Consider the following 16,398-nt stretch of genomic DNA (forward strand, 5'->3'; position numbering starts at 1 on the left):
TGCTCCTCTTCCCTCCCTTTCACATATAAGTATTATAGATAAGACGCGCTGGGGAAAAATTAAAACAAAACACAAAGTAAGTAGGTGATTTCAACTTGTAATTATTTGTTAGGTTATAAAAATGATGTGTGTTAGATTTATTTACCTGGTCATCTCATCTGTTTTCCATTGGAAACTACCCCTCCTGCCATCCCTCCTCATTTAGCCTCCCAGCCTTCCACCCACTTTCTGACTCAAAGCAGGAGAGGAGACTCTCACAACACTACTGGATTGAGACGGGAGAAAGGCACCTTTCAAATGCTGACTCTAGATGCTTAGCACGAGCAAATTCTTGGCCTTTTTCTTCTGAAGATTTCAGTTGATTTTTTGTCTTGTGTTTACTGCTATGAAAGGCATGAAGATTCAGTGACAGATGTGCATTGACTGAGTGCTTGGAGCATGCAGGCCTCACACTACACTGGGGGATGCCCAGTGAGAAAAAGGGGACCTCTGATTGCAAAGGGCTCAGTGTGTGAGTGTGTGAGTGTGTGTGTGTGTGTGTGTGTGTGTGTGTATGAGCGAGTGCATGCACGCACGTGTCTACATGCATGCCATGGTGCTATGGGGAGACTGGTTTCTGGGGAGAGAGGGTGGGCCATGGAGTAGGCAGATAAGTGTGCCTGCAACTAACGAGTACCTGGAGGCAGGCTGTAAAATGATCAGTGCTAGAGTTATGAGCCAGAGTTAAGAGCATGCTGGAGGGCAAGGTGTTCCGTTTGCCGCCACTGAGGAAGGCTTCGCAGGGTGTAGTGGTGTTCTAGACTTTGAAAAATAGCTAGGACTTTAATCGAAAAGGAAGAGAGAGACGAAGCTTCAAGAAAAAGGGAACAGCAGAGTCATGAGAATCTGCAGACAACAGGGAATAGCAGGCTGTGTCTGGAAGGTGCATGGAGCTGAGGCATCTGTATCAAATCACAGAAGTGTTAAATGCGCCCCTATCATGTTTGGAGCTTTTGGTCTGTAGGCAGTAGGGAGATGTTACGGGTTTTGGAAAGAGCTGTGATGCGATGACTCTGGGTGTGTGTGTGTGTTTTGTTTTTACTTCCAACTTTCTGAGTCTAAGAAGAACTGTTAGACAACCTTAACTCTGGGAAGCGCATGCTGCCTGTCCTTATATATCTTTTCTTTTCTCTTCCAGCCTGGCTCTGTTCCTTCTCAGCCTTCTGATAATGAAGAGTGGCAGCGTCAGCTCCTAGGAGCTGATGTGAGGTCTCTGAGCAGACTCTGGGCCTGTCCTTCACTGTTTTCCATCCTTTCTCTTCCTTCTTTTTCTCTATCGCCAGCCCCACCATCGGCAGCAGCAGCACTCCCCTCCCTAAAATAAATAAACCAGTCGCTCCAAAAGGTTCTAAGCACATTAGTCACATATCCCAGAAGTTTAATACAGAATTATTTTGACAGCGAGAACAAGAAGTGTTTTCTAGTTGAACGCACAGAACTTGCTTATTCCAACTGGGCTTTCTGCCGCGCAGACAGATGATATGTTTTTTAGATGGATTGGCCACGCAGGAGACTGCGTCGCTTCCCTTGGAAACATGACAAACTGCTCACTACCAAAAGTGGTTGGAAAAAAGATGTGAAATGAGAGCGAAAGGGAGAGAGACAGAGAGAGAGAGAGAGAGAGAGAGAGAGAGAGAGAGAGAGAGAGAGAGAGAGAGAGAAGAATGAAATCACATCCTTTTGCAAATATAACTTTCTTACTAATAACTTCAATAAGCCGCCAAGAGATTTCTATGTGTTTATTTACTTATTTGGCTGCCTCTGGAGCTGTGAAGTCCTTTTTTAAACCTGGGCTCATATGTGTTCTAAAAGATGAGGACAGATCGAGTTATTGCCATGCAGGTGGCTCTCCAAGCATTCCAGTCAAATAGCTCTTCCAGAAATATTTCTTGACTCACTTACTTGGCACTTTCTGTGGCCGTTACTAAGCAGATTGAGTCCTCCCCGCGTATCCACCAGACTACCCTAGGGTTGATGTGGATCCCCTTATCCCTATTTGGCATTGGAGAGGTAGAGGAATGAAAAGCTGAAGTCCAGTCTCGCCCATGAGAGATTTTTACCTGAGGTGCCAGTGCGCCATCTCGAGAGTCAGGAAAAGAATAAAAGTGTGTGCTCTCCTCCTTCCAGCTTTGCCCTTCTCCTTCAGGGTCTGCCACCAAGCAGGAGACCCTTCCTCGAGGGCACGTCACCTGAGTATTAAGACCCAGAGATGAGCACAGAGGGAACCTAAAGGACTTCCGCATCTGGGGTACCTGCTCCTCTGGCTCCCATGATCCTTCACTTCTTGCTTCTCAAACCCTTCTAGAGACTTCCAGCATTGGGTCTTGATGTTTTCAGATCTTTTTCCTTTGTGGAATCCTTTTTACCCTCATGGAATGTGGTGTGAAATCCCAATACATAAATTAACCACAGTGTAGTTACTGGTGGTGCTGTCATTAAATGGTGGAAGATCCAACAGGCTTCCACCTAGGGCTAAGTTATCTTTCCAGAACTCTGCCTCTGTGGAACCCTCTTTGACAACCACTGTATTGGAGGTGCTTCAAGACCCCTGACGGCCCTGATGACCATGATTCTGCCTTCTTTAAACTTTCTGCCTCTCTATACATCTCTCAAAGTTGAGGAAGTGGCCCCTGTAGAGATGGGGACAATAGGCCCAGTGGGAGACATGACCTTTGCTGGTTTCCTCACAACGGCTTTGAAATTCCACTTGATGAGGACCTGTTAGCTAGCTCACTTCAAATGATTCTTCTTAAGGGGGCTTGTCAGACCCCAGGCCTCCCCAGAGTCTGGGCACCCCCTGGCCACCACTTCATTATTACTCATCACACTGTTCTGAGTGGGAGTCTCAGTGAATTCTTGCTGCCATTGCTGGGACTCTGGGCTTATAGTCTCTGTCTCAGGAACATTTATGACATGGAGTAACCTAGCATTCAAGCTATTTTTAAGGAAACCTATTTGTTGTTGTCGTTGCTGTGTTTTAAAGCACTGTGTTTGCTTTTTAGGTAAAGTGAGTAATAAAAGTAAAGCCTGGGCCATCTCTCATTCCTCCAGTGACATTTATGCAGCACCTACATTCATATGACACTCTACTGTTTCCTAAGGAAGGTTCTGACCTGTATAATCATACATTATGTTTTCACAAGGCAGGATAGTTTCTAGAGGGCTTTTTAACCGCTCACAACAACTCTGGGGCAAAGAAGACTCTATGAGATTATATAATTCACAGTTAAGTTGAAAAGAATTACGAGCGTTTGAACCTTAGGTTCCCTGACTAACGCCATTGCCCTAAACCATTCATTCTCCTTGTAGCAGGAATTATGAATGAGTATGCTATTAACAAGTGCTATTTATTAAGTGCTTACTTATATGTCAAACACTGCTAGGTAGACACTGTAAAAAGCCTATTTAATCTTTTCGACAACCCTATAAGGTAGACATGATTATGTCCAGTTTGCAGATGAATCACTATAGATATTGAGACGATAAATAACTTGCTCGAGGTTCTAGTTCACAGAAATGTTGCACCTTAAATTCTAACCAGGACTGTCTGCCTCCTAAGGCTTTTCAAGTATAGGATTTTGCTCATCATTAGTTCTCACTAAAGAGACAGAAAGTTCAGTCTTGAAAATAACAAAGCTAGTGTGTGTGTGACCACATGCTACAGTGAGTGTTGCATACAGGTAAAGGTTAACAGGCGGCTGTTTTTTCTTTTTTCTTTTGGAGGTCATAAGGTATTTATGCAGGGCCTTCTGCTTTCTTTTTAGATTTCATGTGCTCCACATTGAAATTACGAATTTTCCATTCTACTGAACTGTGTGCCATTGGGCAAGTCATTTTCTATTCCTGGGACCGTGGTGTCCCCCTCTATCATTCTATCATCCTATCCTTCTAAGTTTTACAAGTCTAGGGAACGTGTTTATTGAATTCTTTTGGTATACTTCCTTTTGAAATGTCATGTGGAATTACAGATACTTGATTCTTGTTTTAAATGGGAATGACAGTTACAGGTTATCCCTGTTTTCAAAGAGATGATCTACTTCTGAAACACAGTTTGCAAAAGTTTGAAAGTCAGATACCACATGAAGAAATAACTAAGTCATATCAAGAAAGATGAATGTCTAATATGTGTTCTGATTGGCTAGCTGGTTGTATCTTGCTTTTTCAGCTTTAATTTTGTCTTTCTAACCCTTATGTTAGAATATATCGCCTCCCCTCCCCCAACATATGTGAGTGTGTATGAGTGCACACACAAAATTCTTGAGAAAGAAAGCCTCCTACATTTGTTAAAATTGTCACTTTCTCCACAGAATCTGGTTAGCATACCTTTGGGTGAGTGAGAGAAAATTCTTTTTCTCTGTGCCAAGTTCAGGGTGTGAATCAATTCTCCGTGCCTTTTGCATTTTAGTAAATGTTTCCTAGATGGATTCATTGGATTTCCAGTAAAGACAAACAGCTCAGAAACCAGATTGCATTCATACCCAAGGCCTGAGTTCTGTGACCCAGGCATCAGTGCTTAGTTCCATATATGGCAAAAAGAGGGATAGGGAGAGGGAGTGGAGTGAGAATACCAGACATAGAATGCATTCCTAAGAAATGTGCATTCATTACTGACAAAACAGGACCCTCATTGGTTTCCACCTTTTGCAGAACATGAGCAGTGATGCTTTGAGAAAGAAGCCAGTGTTCAGTTTGCCACAGGGAATAGTTTATTTTCCCTTTTCTTTTCAGTCACATGTAGGTTTAATTTGGAGTCAGTGTTCAAGTCAATGCTAGCATGGAATGAGGACTTAGAAATTATTCTTGGAGTCAGCAGATATGGGTTCTCAGCCTAATCCAACCGCCATCCAGCTGTGAAACTCTCTTTCTGGCCTGTGTTTTTCAGTGTCAAAGTGGCGAGGCTGGATATGATGATCTCTAACTAAGATCTCTACTATTTCTGTTTTCTTTGGTTCTAATTTTGCCTTAGATTTTCCAATTCCTGTGGAATTCCCCACAGAAAGTAGTTTCTCATTCTTCCAGATACTTTCTGTGGTTTGAACTTAAAAAGACAAAATAAAACCCTGGTCTCGAATTTTTCTTTGTGATTTCCTTAAATATGTTTTGGATACATTATTAGCCTTCACTTGGCAGATAACTTCTTGCTCAGGGTGGAAATGAAGGGCTTTTACTGCATCTTCATGGTCTTCCCCCTCTGCTTGTCCCTGTTGTTATTGGAGAAGAAATGGGTTATGCCCAACGCAGAGCTGTAGGAACAGATGTGCCCTTAGCAAATGCAGCCTTGTAATGGCCTTGTTAATTGTCTGCTTTTCTAATACATCCCGCCTTCTCTATGGGAGAAGGAGGCAGAGGCAAGAGGCAGCTTCCTCACACCTTAGGAAATGGAACTAGGGATGTGAAACGGAGGTGTTGGCTTTCCACTTAGTAATTGGATGAGTCACTTGTCTGTCACAGATGTTAAGAAGGTTAAGAAGAAATTGAAATACAAAATTCTGGCCCTAGAGAGGACTGTAGTTAAAGCCAGACATTATTTCTAATGCTCCTCTTTGTATTTATGGGTTCTGTAGTCTATTGTCAATAGACTACAAGAATTTTGTTGCAAAAGTTGGTAATTTTCTGTTCCTTTTGGAGAGAGTTCTAGCCAAAGTCGACCCCTTCCCTCTCCTTTCTAAAAGCGTGGCTTTAGCTCCTCAGCTGAGATAAAGGGAGGTATCTTTGTTCTTGGACGAAATATTCTAGCCCAAGGGCTTAGATGTCCCCGTGGCAGCCCGAGCAACTGTGGAAAGGTCTTGCTCTGAGGAGGCTGGGGTGGTTCAGTAGGTGCCCTGTGGCCTCTCCTTTCCTCCCTGTGAAGTTGAGGAACAAGGCTCCACTTGACCTTGCCTCATTGTGCTGCTCCTTTGCTGGGAGCTGGCTAACACACAGCCTCTGAGTCCTGGGAGAAGGAAGTAGGCAAGTGTGATTGCTCCAGAGAGAGTGGGAGCTAAGAGGTATGGGTTCTCGTGGCAGGTGTGCCATGAGCATGCCCTGCGACTTGGTCAAGATGCTTTAAGTTTTGGTCTTCATTTCTCCATCTGGAAATGAAGTACTCGTAGGCTTCAAAGGTCTCTTCTAGCTCTTAAAGCGTGAATTTAATGTATTTCCAGACTTTCTCTTCATATCTCATATGTCCTCTATTTGGTATCCCCAGTAATACTGAGCTCATCGATTTGCACAGAGTTCTGACATGCCACATTCTTTCCGGTGTCAAGTAGAATATAAAACAAAATTCCCTCTCTATGAGCTCCTGTTCACCAGAATATTATGACCAAATTCTTTAGAATAGCATTTAACTGCTTCATAGTCTGGTTATAATTGGTGGTTCTAGTTTTAGGGAATGGAGACTTCAGAAGCCTTGCCTTCCACGTGTGGCACTCATCTTGACTTTAAGCTGTTTGTGAGCCCTTTGGTACCATGGAAGCAGGAGTGCATATAAAAAAAGGAAAATGAATATGATCATGTGGCAGTGTTCCTGAGTTGGGAGTGCAATTGAGAAAAAAAATGAATCAATAGTTTAGGGAAGATTTAGGGAAACCAGGTACAATGTATCTTATGCTTTAGTAAAAGCGTAAATATTATGATTACAAATGGTTGGCACCGTTATGAGAAAACCACTGGGAAGACCAATCAGATAGACAGTAATAATGTGCTGACCATGATTGATCCTTTAGGGAGTATGATATGTGATGTAGGTTTATATAGGACTTTATAGTGGACTAACCTCTTTCACACGCATTAGCTCATTGGATCCTCACAACAGATTCATGAGGGGTGCGGGCCATAGAATATTACCCTCAGTTTACTAAAGACCAACGTGATGCTCAAATAATGTGTAGAGGCTACCCAGTGTCATGTGGTAAAGAGGTGGCATAGCAAAGACTTGTCTAGTGCTCTTATGGCTGCACCATATTTCCTGCCTTTGTGAAGTTTCAGCCTAGCAGTAAAACAGGATAAATACACACATACATATATACACCACCTTTCCCACCAGAAGGTGGTAGAGGATGGTATTTATTAGTGGTGAATCATGTGAGCCATAATATTTGGCAAATCAGTCCTATGATTAGTGGGGTGATATGTCAGTTCACTTTCACAGCTGAATTATCAACTAGGGCACCATGATGGATAACAGAGTCGACGATTTCTAGTTTCTGACTGTTCATTCTTGCATGTGTACTTTTATTTAAGGCAATAAATAACTAATAATTATGGAACATTTAATGTGTGCCAAGCTTTGTGCTAGATATTGATCAGTAGATGTGAACTATAAACCAAGGGTTGGAAAGGAATTTAAAAATATGCAGAATACTCCATCTCCCCTCTCATCCTTTAGCCCCTCCTCTGATATTCTTGCCAGGTGATAAGTCCAACTGTACTTGACTATTTTACGCGGTATCTTGTAGTAGAGGGTAGTTTCTCCAAAGGCTGTGACCTTTTATGTTTAGAATATATGCAAACTATTAGTAACTTCCATCAGTGATTATTTATACATCTATTAAGTGGCTTAGTGAAAACTAAACCCTTCTCTTAAATTAAATTTTCTTCTTAGAGTAAGTTTCTTTGGATGGCTGTTTGATCTACAGAGAGATTATTAGTTCTCGTTTGTCCTAAAATTTCTTCTTATGTAATTTGGGGTGGCCTAAAATTTCTTCTTATGTAATTTGGGGTGGCCTATCTTGATTCTGGAAATTGAAAATTGGGGAAATATGCCCATGCTGTCTTCTTTCCCTTTGATTCCATTTTTTGGGGACTAGAATTATATCTATTTATAATTGCTCAAATTTTGAGTCTTGTAGGAACATGTTTCTGTACATGATATTTGAAACCTATTTATACTTTCTTAGAACCACTAAATCTTCACGTTGGAAGGGATCATAAAGGTTCTTTCAAACAGCCCCAGACTATAAATTCCTTGAGCTCAAGAACTGTCAGCTTTATTTCTGTACCTCTTCCTGATGCACCTCCAAACACCTAGTCCAGTGCCAGGTGGCCTCAATAAATGAGTGTTGGATTGAATTGAATTTCTCACCTTTCATGCTTTCTTTGCCCCTTTACTCAACTCGTCCAGTCATTGGGAGGAGATGTGCGGACCCACTGAGTGTGATGACCCATTAAGTAAATCATGGCGTTCGCTGCCCTCCACTAGGGCTTTATCTGTGTTTAGATTGAAGAATGCTGAATAACTAATAAAAAGCAATTCCAAAGCATTTTGCAGATGGAAAGTGCTTCATGGGTTATAAATAATAACAGTCTCTCAAAATGAGGCACGACCAGACAAAGAAGTGCCGACCTTGCAGGCTATAGAAACTTATGATAGACCTTACAGTGGAAGAGTGAGATAGTAGATATTGACCCCTTTCATCATTTTGTAATCAGCATTTTCATTTCCAAGTCACTGTACATTCCTCATTTTGGGCAGAGTTTGCTTTCTGGATTACCTAGGAATTAATCCTTCCAGATTTCAATAGGCAAAGGACTGAAGGAACACCGTGAAAACTGATAGGCAGATCTTCTGGGCAAGACTTTAAGTCAGTCCTCTCATTCAGTGCTTAAATCTAGTCCTTTCTAGATCCTGGCCTCTTCTTCAACTGTTATTTCTTTTAAGGAGTCTGTAGTCACCTCTATTTTAGTTCTGGAGCACATGGTATTCTCAAGAGGTGGAAACTAGCACCTTTTTCCAAAGGAGACAGTGGAAACGCCAGGGCCCTTCCTGGCTTTGAACCATCAGTTTTAGAGTCAAACACCATTTGGCTGGGTAAACTGCATTTCCCCAGATACCTCTCTCTTTTCACAGAGAGGTCCTGCTTTTCCTCTTGGGGTTTCATCTGGCGAATGGCCTGCCTTTCCTTTGTCCTGCGGTATGGGTCAGTCTGATTCAAATTTGGTAAATATATGGCAACTGCCCACCAGGAGCCATCAACTGTATTTTCACCTGTGTTATCTCACCTTAATTAAGTGAGTGAACAGAAGTGTGAACTGAATCTTGCTGTTTTTCTTGGTGGCTCTTTCTTCTCAGCAGCAGCGACCCATTCTAGCTGGGCATTATTCGTGCAATCAATAGTATTTATTGAGCACCTACTGTATTCTAGGAACTCTTCTTGGTGCTGGTCGGTGAACAAAAGAATGTCCTCCCAAGCTAACGTTTGTAATGGGAATATGATTTTAAAAAATGACTTAACAGAAAATTGCTTAAAGAAGTAAATACAACATACCAAACACACAACAGCTCTTTGCTTCAGGTCTTCCCTCCTACTCTTTCTCTTCTCTCTGATTTTTTTTTTCTCTCTTCTTAACTGACTCAACACTCTTTATTCTCTGACCCTGCCTTACAAAGGCACTTGTAGTTTCCTCTCATTCCCTTCTTTGTCTCCTCTTCTCGTCTGCTTGTGCTTTGCACGTGGATGATACTTGATGCTGGCTTGATTTCAACTTCTTATTCATTCCCTAGCTGTTTCTTTGCTCTTAGTTCACCTCCAGGCTTGGTGTGGTGGTTAGATGCCTATGTTGTAAATATGAACCCAGAAGCAAGAGTGGCCAGTGGCCTTGGGGCTTTTAGGTGCTCATCCAGTAACACTGCATTGTCAGAATCTTACTGAAGAAATGGATGTGGTCCCAAAGCCTGTCAGCTCAAAGGGGCTTCTCTCTGTAAGTTTTCCTTGATTGTCCCCCATCTTAATTTTTATACTGCATATACGCCTGAAGAGAAGCTCAGTAATTTTTAGTTTCTCTTCCTTCTCTGAAATCTCATGTCTCTTTATCTGGGCATGGCTTAATGGGATTTACTCTTTATTTCATGGTTATTGTGCCCATTTCTACCTCTCTAGATGGCATGGACTATGTCCATATGTATTAAAAAATGTTTCTTACATGAACTGGGATTGGGGGGAGCATTTTCCTTCTATGAAAACTAGTTCTTTGTTTAGGGCTGAGGATCTTGGAGACATATTTAATAGTCAATTGTCGATTTTAGTGGCTCAAATGGCGAGAGCTAACCTCTGTAGTGACTAAGGGGTTGAATTTCCATGTGTCACAGATTTCCATTCAAGCCTGAGGTTTGCAGGTGCCTGACTATCCCTGTGCTGTTGTCATCCACCCCTAAACTATATATTTGGGAATGGTTCCCGTGATGAGTCCTTACTAGATACAAAGTAGAACTTGTGAAATAGATCTTTTCTTCTTTGTCCCCATCATCTAGACCTCTAACTTCATATTTTGCTTCTTGCCTTTTGTTTCTGTGCTCGGATTTCAGCCCCAGCCTCTCTTTATATCAGGCATGGTTACCATGATAACTCAGTATTTATTGTACATGTACTAAATGTTAGGCACTGAGTAAATGACTTTCCATACCTTTTTTCATTGAATCCTCAAAGCCAGCCTATGCAGTACGTCTGAGTATTATCCATATAACATGGATGAGGGAACTAAAGGTTGGTGAGATTTAAGTAACTTGTCCAACATTGCACAGCTTGTAATGGCAGGGTTAGAAGCCAAATCTCTCTGACATCAGTTTTGATTTCTGAATTACTGTCCTCACCCGTGATTTCCTCTCCTGCCCATCCTTGTTTACCTTGCTTGGTTTGCATGTGACAACCCAAAACCATGTAGGTGGCTGGAAGAAGTGCTCTGGCCTCACTTCTCTCTCCCACTGGCACCTGTAGCCAGAGCTGAATGTGTGCTATACTCTTCTTACCTCTCAAGGCTGAATTATCAGACAGACACCTTCTAATGGGTTCATTTTTAAAACTAGTTTACTTGGTTTATCAGCAGCTATGGACAGCTTGACGTTTGCTTTTATGTCTATTGGATTCAGATCTTCTCTCAGTGTTTCTCCACACTTAGCAAAGACCCCGTGACCACTTGAATTGACAGTAAGTACGTTTCTAGGATACAATATGTTATAATAAGATCTAGAGGCATATTCGAGAATTTGGGAGCAGTCTAAGGAAGGAGAGAGGTTTGAAGAGTGGTATGGCCTTTGCCTCTTCTGGTGGATGATGGTGGGTACAGCCTAGCCACTGGCAATCATCGTGCTCGCTAGGGAACTTCTTCAGCCTGGGGCATTTATATAATTGGTGTTTAGCATTTTTGTTTTACTTTACATTTGCAAAGTGCTTTCCAATGATTTATTAGCTGCTCTCGTTTTTTAATAGCCCCTGGAGGTAAGTTGAACATAAATGTGTAGAGAAGGCTCATATCATCAGATATTATTGGATCTGGGGTCAGGACTCTGAACCGGGATAAGGCCATTTGGGATCATTGCCGCATGAGGATTAATAGGAGAACAAGTGGACTTAACTTCAGCTCCCAGAGTCTATAAGGCAAAAGTTTGGAATGATGGCAGCTATTTAAGGAAATTGCGTAGAAGCCATTATCAGAAGACCTGGATTCCAGTCCTGACTCTGCGTTTGACTGGCCATAATGACCTTGAGCAATTGCTTTGCCTCTCAGTGTCTTGAATTCACCCTCTGGTAAACAAGGATTATCTCTCAACTCCCTTTAGATCCAACATTATGTTAAATACAATTCTATGACTTTGGACCCTTTCTCTGGAATCACAGGACAGAGAACATGGGTATAGATCTAAGCCATTAGGGGATATGTATTAAAAAGTTGCTCACCTTCCTTTTTCTAGGATCCAAGTGCTAACTGACAACGATATGCCTTCACATTCATTTTAAGAAGTACATCATCCTTGTTCACTATAAAACTGAGAAAGTGAGTGGAGCTGCTAGAGGAAAGTCAGACTGGAGCCAAGACCATCAATCCTGTATCTTATGGGTATTGTAGAAAGTAATTAGCAGGCTTGATTATCTCACTGGTTCAACACACGTTTTAGGGTTGTGATGTAATGCGTGGAAACATTTAGTTGTCAGATTTTAGGGCTGTATCAAATTTATTCTTGCAGGAAAAGTCTAGTTGTCCTGGCAACCTGAAATCGATTTTCTTTTTGCTCTTGTCAGCTGAAACTGGTCCCCTTTGAATCATTCCTCTAATTTAATATAGAGAACTGTATGTCCCCACCTGGTGACCAAATCGTTCTTAATGACAGGTAACCCCAGCAAATGATTCTTCTTTCCTGCCTGAGCCAGAAGCTATAGCTTATTACTGCTTTCACCCTGTGTTGTTCTCTTTGCTGTTATTTATTTGCCTATGGAGTCAGGTGTAGAAGTAAAGTGGCACTCAATTAATTAAGAATTTAATCAGGCCTGTAGAGCAATGACGCAATTGGCAGCCAATCATGGCCTTTCATTTTAAGTTACGTCCTGGGCAGGGGTGGGATTAGAATGGTCCCCAGGACAAAGAATTCTTTTGTGGGGATATCTAGCATTTCTGTAACCTGGGGACAGTGATGGTGATGTAATGGCCCAAATGACAGAAAGAAAATGGAGCTTCACGTCTGTTTTCTGCCTCTGTCAGTCATCTTTATCATGGGAGGGGAAGGATCTTTAAACTAGGAAGGGAGAATTGAAATCATTAAGAAGAAATTGATGCTCATGACAGATGAAGATGTTATGAGAGAGCAGTTAGCTCTGCTAAATGATTGCAAAGTTCAAGGGCCACACATATTACATCTCAGGATACAGAGGAGTGTTTCTGATGTTGACTGTGGAACTGCTGCCAGTAATTTTGAGGAAACCTGGAAATCAGCAGAAATGCCAGAAGTGAGAGATGAGGAAATAGATATCAGTTATCAAAAAACCAGGTATCCGGAGTGTAGAATCTGCTGACTTTGTTGTGATTCCTGGTATAATTCTAGACTGGCTTATCAGTGATTTACGAGTCTTTGAAAGGAAGCTGTGTTCACCAGAAGCCAGAAAAAGGTCACTTAGCCATTTCCCTTTTTGCTTGGGTTAACCAGCTGTTGGATTAGAGTGACATCAAGACAGTGTAGACAGTACAGGCTTTGGAGTCAGAAGGTCTGGGCAAAATCCAGGGTTGGACTTAGTAGGTACATGACCTTTGGGAAGTTGCATAATTTCTGTGACTCAACTTCCTCTTCTATAAAATGGGATTAATTATAGGACTGAGAAAGGATGCTGTGAAGACTAAATGAAATACGGCGTGTGATTAAAAGGATGCTGTGAAGACTAAATGAAATATTGAATGCTTGTAAAAATTAAGCATTCAATAAATGTTGCTATCATTACTCAGTAGGAACACATTTCAATTTAGTAAAGCATTTAAAAATTTTTACACATTTATGGATAAGATGGAGACATGTAAGCTGGATTCAACATAGACAGTGGATGAACTTATGGGCACATGAATGAATACACACTTATTAATAATGTGGGTGGAGAAAGAGTCCTTCTTGATGGGAGAAACCTCAAAGATACATTGCAAGGGTGAGGATACAGGGAGAGGAAAGTTAGTGACCATTTTTTTTGCAACTTACCAACCCCTCTCCCCCATCCTTTTTTTTTCTCAAGAAGTAATAATCATTAACAATTTGGTATGTGTCTAGTTTGCCCCCATACACACACACACACACGTATTCACACACACAGACATATGTATGTATATACATATACATACATATGTGTGTGTGTGTGTATTTTGTTAATAAAAACTCAAAAATTATTTGTTCAAAGTTCATATTCTTTGTTCAGAAAATACCAGGACTATCAAAATGGAAACAGTCACTCGGAACTACTGTACCATGTTTGATTTATAAACGATGTCCTTACATCTGTAGGCAGAGTGACACCTTTACTGTCTTCCCTTTGCTTCCTTTCTACTCTCTTTTCTTCCCTCCCCTCCCCTCCTCTCCCCTTCCCTTCCTCCCTTCCCTTCCCTTCCCTTTCTTGCTGCCTACCCTTCCTGTCTTTTTCTCTTTATTACTATTCTTTTAATCTCTTGTTCTTAGTTTAAAATGGGTCTTAGTGACCAGGCATTTACAGTGATCTTATAACATCAAGCTTCGGCCACCTAGTTCTAGTTCTGAATTATCAGGTCTTCACCTGCATATTTTATGGCCTTCTGCTTCTTTATCTTTTACACGGGAGGTTGTGATACCATTCGTTGTCTAGCCTCAAGAGGCCATGTTGGGGCCTGAGTGATACATGTCTTATATAGTTCCCTACCCTGTATACAGGGTACTAGGAGGTCGGTTATGTACACAATCGCATTCCTTGGGCTTATGGAAGGGTACCTTTTATTTCAGTGGGATACTCTGAGAGTAGTGAGCTCAGAGCCTCTGTTGTGTGTTTTCTTGGTATTCCAGTATCTCTGTCGTAACTGATATCTCTGTTCAGGGCCCTCCCCGATCTGGCTTTAGGCTGCCTTGCCACTTCCTCCATGACTCCTCCTGTCTACCCCCATGCTCATACTCTCCATTCCATGTGGAGAGCCGTCCTGCCTGGCAGGCTCTGCCTGAGAACATCCTTCAATAAGCAGCTCAAATTTCACCTTCTCAGAAACATCAACTTTCTCATTTAGAATCCATCTCTCTCCTACAGTCTCCATCCTATGGTTTACATTTTTGGAAACACATTCGCAGACCACCTTGTATGTTAGTGGTGGTATCTGCTTCTGAGCTTTAATCTCCAGAGGACAGGCATCTCTAAGTCTCTGGAGCCTAGTTCAGTGGCTGGCATTTGTAGGCACCCTGTGAATGTGTTTTAAATTGAATTATTCAGGAGGCCTGAGGGTTTGGGAGGTTAACTAAGTTAACCCAAGGAACTAGAAGGGCCTCTGGGAACTGGTTTAGGAGCATATAGCTTTCAGGATCAGCTATCAGCTTTACCCTAGCTCCTTCTTAATCCCGTGTCTCTAGAAGCAGAGGGAAAGGTAGTGTCTGCTTAAGATGCTAGTGACATTCTTGGTGAGATTAGTTCAGAACGCACCATCTCTTCTCCTAGCTCTCAAGTTCACAAAGTCTCTTTCTATTGGAAAAGCTTAGCTTTTGAAGAGAAGGCAGTGGTTTTCATGGTGACCTCTGAATTTCCGACGCCGATTATTAACCTTCTTGAGGAAGAATTTGCAGTTGTTCCTGTTGCAAGGAAAGCAGATGTGCTGAGGTACCACGTTTGTGAAACTGAGCGAAATCCTGCTTGTTTTGTGACTTTGATCTTTATGAACAGTCCGGGGTCAGGCTGAGCCCCCATTGTGTGTCCGAAAAATCCACTTTCACCATCACGTGGGATCTTTATTGCTGCTTGTGGAACACTTTCTCCTGACTCGAAGTTCAGATTTTACCTGTATGGCTGAATGTTGTTTCCAGTGAACCATGCACAGAAATGGGAATTTATGTTTACCATGCTTCATGAGAGAATTTACACAGAAAGGGGGGTGCATGATGCAGAGGAAAGAGAAAAAGAGGAAGCCTGGGACACCTGGTTCCAATCCTAAATCTGCCAGAGACATATTATGTGACATGGGGCCTTAGTTTCCAGATCTGCAAAATGAGGACACTAATAATTATTAGGAGTTATATAAGTTAACTGAGGTTATTTAGGTAAAGCATGTGGCAGAGCACCTGACACTTTTCAGCACCAGTGTATCCCAGTAAAATTCCATAGACTTGGTTATGAGCCCAGTTCCAATAGCTGTTAGAGATGATTTACATAACTTCAGTGAGACTGAGTTATTAAACCCGAGTACCAGTTTAAATGAATTTTATTTGGGATTAAATATAGCTTGCATGCTAAGTTGTAATGATTAGACGATGTTTGTAAAAGGCCTAGCACAGTGGTGTTTCTCAGTATCTGGCTCAGGTATTGACACTCACCACTGCCCAGCTTCTGTGGAGTGGTGACGTGCTCTGGGGTGACGTGCCTCAGAGGTGCTGACTGAAGCTTCCCTCTATGGCCATATTTCCTTCCTGTATCCTAGACACAAAACCTTCCTCTCTAGAAATCAGACCCATAGAATAGACCTAGTTATGAAAATGCTGCTTTTAGAAGTATACAGAACACAGCATGTATGGAGAAGTGCAGCCAGCATGGTGGAGGGTGTTTTTACAGTTTTCATATCAAGACCCATTGAAGAGCTGGCGGTATTTTACCCAGAGAAAGACAGATTTGGGTTGGGAGGGGAAGGTTGGGATTGGTGATGGAGAGATGAATTAGTGCTTGTCCAGGTGAGCAGGCCTAACTCAGGACAGTGGCAGGTGAAGGTGGAGAAGCAGGACTGGCAGGAGGGGCTGAGCAGTGGAAGGGGTGTGGGAACTAGGAGACCCAGGGCAGAGTTGGAGGGTTCTCGCCTAAACATTGGGTGCAGAGGTTGGAGATACTACATGAACAACTAGGGCATAGCTACACTGCTGTGCAAGATAGGAAATATAGGGGCTCTCTGTTTTTACCATCCTAGTAGGTAAATAAA

The 16,398-nt window shown here is 42.1% G+C and overlaps 1 protein-coding gene across 25 annotated transcripts in view; it reads left to right on the plus strand.

Moving 5' to 3' along the window:
- Positions 1–16,398, plus strand: part of LPP (LIM domain containing preferred translocation partner in lipoma) — a 605,586-nt gene that overhangs the window by 96,659 nt on the left and 492,529 nt on the right. For 3 of the 25 annotated variants that reach the window (XM_039850693.1, XM_039850697.1, XM_039850700.1), the window contains one exon: positions 11,708–11,790. The exons of the other annotated variants lie outside the window; for them this stretch is intronic. The gene's annotated coding sequence lies outside the window, so the exon portion shown is untranslated. The remainder of the gene's footprint in view (positions 1–11,707; positions 11,791–16,398) is intronic. 25 annotated transcript variants of the gene reach the window in all.

This window comes from Pteropus medius, unplaced genomic scaffold (genome assembly GCF_902729225.1).
Source record: "Pteropus medius unplaced genomic scaffold, Ma_sr-lr_union100, whole genome shotgun sequence".
Lineage (NCBI taxonomy): Eukaryota > Metazoa > Chordata > Mammalia > Chiroptera > Pteropodidae > Pteropus > Pteropus medius.